Genomic DNA, 9697 nt, shown 5'->3' on the forward strand with positions numbered 1-9697 from the left:
AAACTTAAGACATTCGGTTTGGCTCAGGCTATCTGGATGGATTTTCACGTAAAGTGCTGTGACTTGCATGTGGACCGACAGATAATAACCCAGGTGTGCTCGCCCACTATTTTCTGTCTTGTGTGCGAAACCTTGATGTCACTCCCCTGAGACTGAGGACTGAATGCGGCGTGGGGAACGGTATCATGGCTACAAGTCAGTGCACCCTACGCCAAGACCACAATGACTACCACTCTGAAGCGTCCAGCCACATGTATGGCTCATCCACAGACAACCAGAGGACTGAGTCCTGGTGGTCCATGTTCACAGTGATGTTCACGGTAAGTGGCCTTCATTAAATCATTTAAGATTCAAGAGTCTTTATTGTCATTATGCGAGCACAACGAAATTTTGTAAAGATTCTCGGCTCAAATGCACACATATAAATAGCAGTAAAAAAATTAAAATGAACACTTAAGAAAAATATAAAACACAAATTAAAGTAAATAAAGTGCACTTAGTGCCAGTCTAATTATGTGTAACCTTTGATTTCATTCATTCACTCATATGCTGAAAATTGTAAGTTATTATTTAATCAATTTCTGTAGGTGTCAGTTCTGGGTGGAGCTATTTGCAGACCTTAGAGATGCTGGATACTTCAATGGGAGTCATGAGCATCAGTGTACTGAGATATTGCTTTGGTGATGTTATTCAGAAGGACTTGGATGAGTGTGTGAGACTGTGGGGCAGCTGTGGCCTAGAGGTTGGAAAAGCGGCTTGTGATCGGAGGGTCACCGGTTCGATTCCCTCACCAGACGGGCAGAAAAAATTTGGGTGTGGTGGAGTGATTAATGCGAAAAATGCTTCCTCCCCCTTCATTAGCCGGCTGATGTGCTCTTGAGCAAGGCACGTAACCCCCCAGTATGCTCCCCGGGCGCTTGACGCTGCCCACTGCTCCTGTGTGTGTTTCACTGCATGTAATTTGCCGAGTGTTGCATGTGTTCAACTAAGGATGGGTTAAATGCAGAAGTCAAATTCAGTATGTGTATGTAAAAAATATATATACTGCCAAAAAAGTTGATTCTTCTTCTTCTGTGCATCAGTCACAGGATTCAGCCCTCCAGAACAGCTTCAGGTCCAGGAGGAGTGCCTAATGCTCTACTACTTACCACACAGGTAACACTTTGATATTTGTATTTGTTTTCCTTCTATCTTGAATTTAAATAAATGTAATTATGTTTTGTGTTCAACATAGGTTTGGCTCCAGAGGCTGTGGATTTAAAATTGAACAGGCTGAAGTGGATGCCTTTCCTGAGGCTCGCCTGACAAGAGCTCCATGTGGGGACGCAAACATGCAGGAGTACTTCGACTTAGTCATGGAGCACAATCGTTTACAGAACCCAGCGTACTGGCAGTCTGCAACTGAACTGTATCTAAGACTAAAAGAAATTGCTCAACTGTGAATGGAAGAAAGGTTTATTGTAATAGTGTAACATGTACACAAAGTGTGTGAATTTGTCACCCACAGCTTAATTATTTCAAAGTGGGAAACATGAAAAAAAAAAAAAAAAAAAAGCAAAGTAACTAGTTATTACATTTTTGTATAGAGAACAAAATCTCTTGAAACACTTGTTTGTTTTTTCATTCTAAAACTAAAACAGTGATTCATAAAGAGACAACAGTTTGAGAATCATGGATCTACAACAATTGACTGAGCAAAAAAAACATGCTCACATACTTTTAACATTTTAAAAGCGTCGTTAACAAAAGCTACTGCACATTTAGGTGCACCAATGACAACAGCAAGAACAAACAAGATTTTTAGAGTCTGAGCTCTAGGGGACATCCAGTCATATGGCTTACTTAAACACACTGTATGTAATCTAGGAGTGGTAATTTCAACAAATTTGAACATGTATTTGCCATTGGGAATGGAGAGTCATCCAGGAACTCTGTTTGTGGTAGTGGTTCCAAGCCAGAAGGGGGAAGTGATGTCAGCCCAGTTGAAAACATCAAAACATCCACAGACACAGCAGCCTCGCCTTCTGCAAAGAAAAAAAAAATGTTAAATGTTCAGATATACCATGGTAATGTGGTTTTCCAAGTAGTTACAAAAAACATACTAACCTTCACAATCTATGAGACAGTCTGCCCAGTAGACCAAGGTTTGAATTTCTTTTAGTCTCCTGTTACCACCTGAAGGGTTGAGGTCAGGTTTGAAGAGTCTCTCAAGCTCAAAGCCGGTGAGTCGATTTCCAGAGTGGCAAAGGACAGGGCCCAGCAAAGACAGGTGTTGCTTTAGTGCAGTGAGAAACTGAAGGGCTGAAAGACCATCTTTGAATCTACAAAGTGAACACAAACACTGTTTCACTGCTGTGTAGCGCCAACTGCATTTAAATAATCTAAAGAAAACTCTTCCAGAAAATTGCGATCCACCTGAACAAATGTACATTGGGGGTTGGCTGTGTGCTAATTAAATAAACAAAACAAAAACATTCTTTTGATTTGCACATGGAAAGGTAATTGTTACAAACAAAAATGACACAGAAACACACCTGGACGAATGACACAGAGGTGGCTGATTATTTATAGATTGGCACAAGACAGGGAATGGAGAGACAGACATCACATAGGCTATCAGTTGTAACACTACAGTACAAATTTTGTCACAGTGACTAACTGATAACAAATATAACATACCAAGAAAATCACATCAATAAAAATATGATCTTACCTGTCAATTGCAGATGAGTTACGGTCAATAATATACCATCAGAGGAAGTCTGCCACGATTTCTTTCTTTTCTTCCACAGCAGCCACATGTCTCAGACAGCCTGCTGTCTGTAACTTGTGCTGTGTCTCATGATACATTCTTGCAGAGCATCCAGTGAAGCAGCGTTCTCAATCTGAAAGAGATCACGAAAGACAAACACCAGTGAATAACTATGTATATGCATATTTTCATTCAGTGACATACATAGCATGGTGTAACCCTACCCCATCAAAAACTAATAAATGAAGCCAATTCTGTGTATGTGATATAGGTAGTAAAACTGTCCTAAAACACTACAGGACCTATGTAAAACCTACCACACTGTAGCTTTATGCTATTCTCACCTCTCACAAAGCTTTTCCTATTTCTTCATCAGTTATTAAATTAACTGTTGATTTGAATGAAGGCTGGCCAGCAAGATAATGTACAAGATCTTCTGACAGGAAATGGGGTCCTGGACCTCCATGTACAACTGACACTGCGATCATCTTTCCTACCAGGAAGTATTTATCCTCCCTAACAGCTGTGAAAGAATTCATATTGCAAAATTAAAACATATAATACATTATATAAACATGTGTTTAATTATCATTAACCAACCATTAGTGTAGTACACATCTAACCCTATGCATACCATTTGCATTGTAGACCAAGAACCAATGTCCTTGGTTCTTTCACGGTCTTTCACGTGTTTCATTAGCAGAGTTAAAAATTCTTGTCTTGGACCACCTGAGTCAATTCCCTCCTCAAAAACACCAGCATCATCTGTAAATCTGACCAGCATGTCACAGGTTTCAAAATATGTTCTACACTTGAAACCTCTGACTGCGCCATCCCAAACATTGGGATGTTGAACCTGCTGACCCTATTGGGATCAACAGGAAGCGACGGGTTTGCCACAATGTCAGCTAGTGTAATGCTCATCATCCTATAACGACCTTAGAGACGCCGGATACGTCAATGGGAGTCATGAGCATCAGTGTACTGAGATATTGCTTTGGTGATGTTATTCAGAAGGACTTGGATGAGTGTGTGACACTGAATCAGTCACAGGAATTGCCCTGTCCATTCAATGTTTATCTAAAAAAATGCAAAGATAAGGTTAATTTCACATAGGTAATATAAAAGAGTATACATACATCAGTGTTTCCCATTAATTATGGAGAATGTGGTGACTAGAAACTACACTCCAAATCGTTACACTGATATGCCCAGTTGCTTCAGCAAAGCATCTAATCTTGCACGAGAGCTGCTGTTATCCTGCCAAGAGTGCTATATGCTCTAAAATCTACGCACAGATGCACGCGCAAAGATATTAATTTTTCTTTTTAACTTAATTCAATCTGTACAAAAAATCTGACATGATACAAATCCACTTCTGAGTCGCCTCAAGTCAGACAGTCGAGTAAAACGAAGTACAAATACTTCGTTACCTTACTTAAGTAGAATGATTGGGTATTTCTACTTTACTCAACTATTTACTTTTGTACCTACCTTTTACTTCTATTCGTTACATTTTCACACAAATATCTGTACTTTCTACTAATTACGTCTTAAAAACAGTCTCGTTAGCCGTGTTTCCTTTCATTTAGGCCTATTTTGGAATTTTCGTCGTTTAAAAAAGCTGCAGCGCCATCCAGGTAGAGACAACTCGGTAAGGAGTAACAACATACCCTTCAGACATCCTATTGGTTTGTACGTGATACGCCTCCTCCGCACGCGACCAATGAACGCGCCTCGAAACAAGAAAGACGCGCACACACGCAGTTAAGTGGGGAAACTGACGACAGAATCTGTCCGCGCCAGAGAAACCTGAAATAACAAACGAAATGTGGGGAAGCGAGGAGGCTGGATTAGACATTAGATTTTGGTGGTAATCTGGCTGACCATCATTGTTTTTGGTTTAAACTGTTAAGTGTTAACATAATTTTCCACAGCAACACAACAATGACAAACATTTACAGCCTAATTAAACTGTCTAACAAACCCAGTGGCTAAATTTGGTGGCTATTGATGTGTATTGAGCATATTGAATAATAAAATGGGAATGCATGTACATTCAAATAAAGTGTGTTTAAAAACATGCCTACGTGCCTCACAATATTTAGGAGTACAGGTCATCATATCTATCACTGTAACATTTGTTGATGGAGCTCAACAAGCTCAAGTCGCTATAGTGATGTGACTTCCACCTAGTTTTGCCCTTAAATGTTTTTGCTTTTTTTTTTTGTTGCTTACTTTAAGGTATTTTTCAAACCCCATACTCCTGTACTTCAACTTGAGTAGAAATTTTGTGTCTGTACTTCATTTTATACCAAACTATTGTTAAACCCTTGCATCTATACTTCCACTTGAGTGACAAATTTGTGTACTTTTGACACCACTGAAAACAACTAAGACAGTTAGTACAACCTACCTGGACGTGTCTTCTTTCTTTAGCCCGATGTCTTCCTCTTGGCCCGTAGTTAAAAGACTGACGTTCTTTTGACTTGGAGTTTCTGGACTCCGGGAACTGCTTATGTGATGGGCAAGGTTTTTCTGCTGAAATGAACAAAGCTCCGTTTCAAAACAGAAAGCTAACAGCCGCTAACCAATAGCGCTATTCATGTTCATTCGCATACTTCAGATAGCCACCGCTATGCTACACTTACTTTGTTTAGCTTTATCCGGCTGTTGAGGTGGCCCTTGCGCGTTTGGTCCTTCCGACTGGTCCATGCTATTTAAGAAACGCTACAGACTGACCGCACGAAAAACAAAACCGCGTAAAGCTGCCCATATGTTGTCCACAGAACGGGCAAAACTTCACTCTTTCGCTGTCCATCTTGGATAACCGTGAACTCCATCAACGACAACAATTCGTATTAGCCGCTCCCTGCTATCACTTCCGGTCCAATTCCGGAGTTGGTACATTCCCTTTCCGGTTGATTCTTGAAAACGTAAAAGTGTTTCGCCACTTGTAGATTTGTTTCGGCGTTTATAAAAGTGTTTGGTGTGATGTTAATTTGTTTTCTGAAATATAAAATTGTTTCGGACTCGTAAATTTGTAAATTTGTTTTGGTAATGTAATTTTGTTTTGTGATATGTAAAAATGTTTTGTGAAATGCAAATTTGTGTCAAACGTTATGAAAGTGTTTCACGTTTTGTAATCTTGATTTGCACTTCCCGGCCACCGTAGATGTGACCTGTACTTCACCTGGAGTATTTGAGCATCCCATGGCAAATTAGCACCATGCACTGAGGGATTAGGGCTCAGGTGGTATTTTGAAATGAAACAGAAGCATCTCCAAGAGCTGTCTGCCCTTTTTCTTCCCTCCTTCAGTTCATACACACACACATACACACACACACACACACATACCCTCGATACACAGTGTGCACCAGGTGTTAGTGCATGTAATCCATCTATACACAAGCATCTGCGACCAGGTGTTCTGTCAGCTTATGTTAGCCCAATAAACAAGTCATTGCAGGCTTAGTTGGTGCGAGCCACTGTCAGCAAGCTGAAACACCCCATTAAAGCAGGCAAAATCTCCTCCACTCTCCATGGTTGTGTATAGTTGTCTCAGTGTGGCAGCGCTCTCATCCCCTGCCATGCCATGTTAGACTGGCTGGGAGAGCACACACTGGAAAGATGGGTTCACTTGTAGCTATCACCACTCACACAAGAAGCTGCTGGTTGTGGTGCTGCAGAAATGCTTTGAAATACCCATGAGATTTAATGGAATTAGGCATCTACTTAAACGTACCTTAAAAATTAAAAATTGTCTATTAAATATCAAATGAAAGGCCTGTAGGTTTACTTTTTCTCCCTCTTTTTGAAGTCTGTAGACAGAGGTTTTTCTAAGCTGGTAGATCTATGCATTGACTTGTAATGCAAAGCTGAATTACATTTTTGCATGCGTTTTTGTAATGGTCAAGGTCACAGTTACAGACACTTTAACCTCAGCACTAAGTCCTTCTCATTTAGAGGCGCTTTATTACATGAGCCGTGAGTATACACCACCAGCTGTTGACCATGTGGTCCTCCTGAGCATTAGAACTGGCTTCAACTAGCTGAGACCGGTCTGTGAACCCGGCTGAAAACCTTCCGCCGACGGAGAAGGTTTACTCGGTCAACAGTGTGGGAGGAAAAGGTTTTTAGTCATTTAGATCAGGAGCTTTGTGGATCTGCTCATAGTCATTTAGATAGGGCGACAGTGTTAACATCAAGTCAAGTCAAGTGGGGTTTATTGTCGTCTCAGTCATATACAAGTACACAGTGAGATGAAATTACGTTTCCCCAGGAACAATTTGGTGCTACATCTAACACTTTAGAAAGACAGTGAGACAGGACAAGACAAAATCTCTGCACAATCTATACTCTAAATATACACATTTAGGACACGAACACAGAACAAGACTGTTTTTTGTAGATATAGTAAGTTCACAGTTGAAAAGTAGTTAATATGTACAAAGTGTGTAGCAGTATATGCAAAGTATTTATAAATATATAGATATATAAACAGCAGCAGAGTAATATATGCAGAGTATTGTAAATATATAAATAGCAGCTGAGAGAAACATGACAAAGTCACAGTGACATTTTGGCTCCAGCTTCAACAAACTTCCATTTAAAAAAAAAAAAAAATATTCCAAGCATCAGCTCATGCCATGGGAGGTGCTGCTCATCCAGTGCTTTAAGTGGATTTTATGTGAAACTAACCTATTTGCTGTGGTGTTGCTGTTGAAAATGTCAAACAGAAAGTGTAATTCATCTTTTTGTATCAAGTTTGGGCTAAAGAAAAGCTCCTGGGAGTTCATTTTTTGTGTAAGAGAGCTGCTCTCCACCAACTTTTCTTCCCTTTTTATCAGCGAGGGCACCGCAGCTTGAGGTTCATCTTTAGTTCGCGCCTTGTAGATAATTCTGATTTAATTGTGAGACATATTCATTTATTCATACTTTTAAGTAATTTCAGAAATGGAATTCATTAAGAAGGACCTACTTTATTCCTGATTGCATCACAGTATCATTTCAAAGAACACTACAAAAAGAAATTGGATAGCTTCCATACCCTGAGCACTGGACCAGATTATATTCAGTTCTTACTAAATCAGAGAAAGTATCATCAGTATCATCATGACCCTTAGGATCACGTTTCTCACTCTCAGTGTGTATCGTTAATAACAAGATTGATCATTTAAGATTTGAGAGGTATGTTTTGTGGCAGTGTAATGTAATGGCAATAATGTCTCATCTTATCCCCTAAAAATATGCTAATTTACGTGTTAATCAAAAAACTTGTATAAAACTTCAAATTATTTCTTATAATGAATTAAAGGCGAGACATCTTTTAGTTAAAGAGCATGTAAAAAGGGAACACTAATGCAATGCTTCAGTTGCTACTTTATCGTACTTACAGATTATTTAATTACTGGACATTATTACTCATCAATACAAATGTTAGAGTTCTTACTTACTTACTTATTGATTGTTGATTATTCAGGAATGTAAATCCCACTCAAAATATCTTTTCTGTCACGTATCTAATAGAGGATTAGTGTCATCTTGATAAACACGCATCTTGTCACTTCTGGCAGGCAGAAATGCTTTAGTGTTGAATCAAAACAAACCAGCAGAGGGCCCCAACCGAGGATTCTCCTCGAGTTCACAGGTTGGACAGAAGCACTTATTGGGTGCTGATCTAGAATCAGGTCACCTCATCTAAATCCTTGTCTGTAGCATCACGGCACGACATGATGGCTGTCGCGCATCAGTGGATGGTGACCTGTTTGTTTGGTCACTTCTGAATTTAAGGGAGGGATTTGGGTCAGGGGAGTGGAGGGGGTGGAGGGGATCGCTGACCAAGGCCGAAGGGCTTCATAATCTCAGGTTACAATCTGAGCCCACAGCTGTTTGAGCTATAACGATGACCTAAATATCATCTGATGCATTCAGGACTAATAGGTTTGGTGTCTCTCCCACACAGCCAACACCCTCATGCACTTCATGGCACCTCACTTTGAGTCCACTGTTAATCAACATACAAAACACAAATATATTATGCACAAATAACACCAAAATTCAACAGTTTGTCATGAATGCAGGGAAGTGATGTCTGTAAAGATAAATCAACTTTTATATTCCAAAGACACTTATCACCAGTTCCCAGAAACACTGTGTGAAAATGTCCCATTCTGACCAAGAAACACCAACAAAACGAATCTGGTCAGCAAACCCTGATGAGCTGCACACTGCAGAGTGTTGGTCATGATACTGGCTTGCCAGCAAAAAAGCCATTTTCACAAGAAACATTCCCTCATGTCCTGCAACATGCAGAGTTAAGTAAGGGTGCACTTTGCTCATCTTTGGTCGCATTCAAATGACTTCCACTGGGCAGCATCTAAGCAGATTGCCAACTCAGAAGTCAGTGAAGTGTATTCGAAGAAATGATTTGACTGCGCAGTCGCCTTGTAACCCGGTAGCAAGTCATCACTGTGTATATTAGACACACACTCTTGGATGGCATTTAAACTGCTATCGCCACGAGGAGTTAGGACCGTGAAATTGTGCTCTCAAAAATCCCAACAACGTGTCACTGCTCTTCCCCTGGCTCAGTGTGTTTGAACTCACTTAATTTTTTCCCCCATTATTTTCACTGTTCTAATGTTAAAACATGCAGATGACCTCTTGTCCCATAATAGTTTGGCTGTTTTTTTTATCAGAGGAGTTCACATGTCGGCGATTATCACCAGCTCTGCTCTTACTGCACGTCGACCGAGGCTCACTCTGCTTCCTCAAACACCACTATTGAGTTCTTTTTTACGCGGTTGTTACTGGATGAAGCACGCCCTCGGTGCTAAGATGATTTATGAAAATCAAGAAGAGCAAAAGAATCTCATTATTTCCCCGTTAACTTTCCAGTAAAGATGGTGGAGGCCTTTCAAATTAGCAATAAGGAGTCACAG

Source organism: Scatophagus argus, chromosome 18 (assembly GCF_020382885.2).
Source record: "Scatophagus argus isolate fScaArg1 chromosome 18, fScaArg1.pri, whole genome shotgun sequence".
NCBI classification, from domain to species: Eukaryota; Metazoa; Chordata; class Actinopteri; family Scatophagidae; genus Scatophagus; species Scatophagus argus.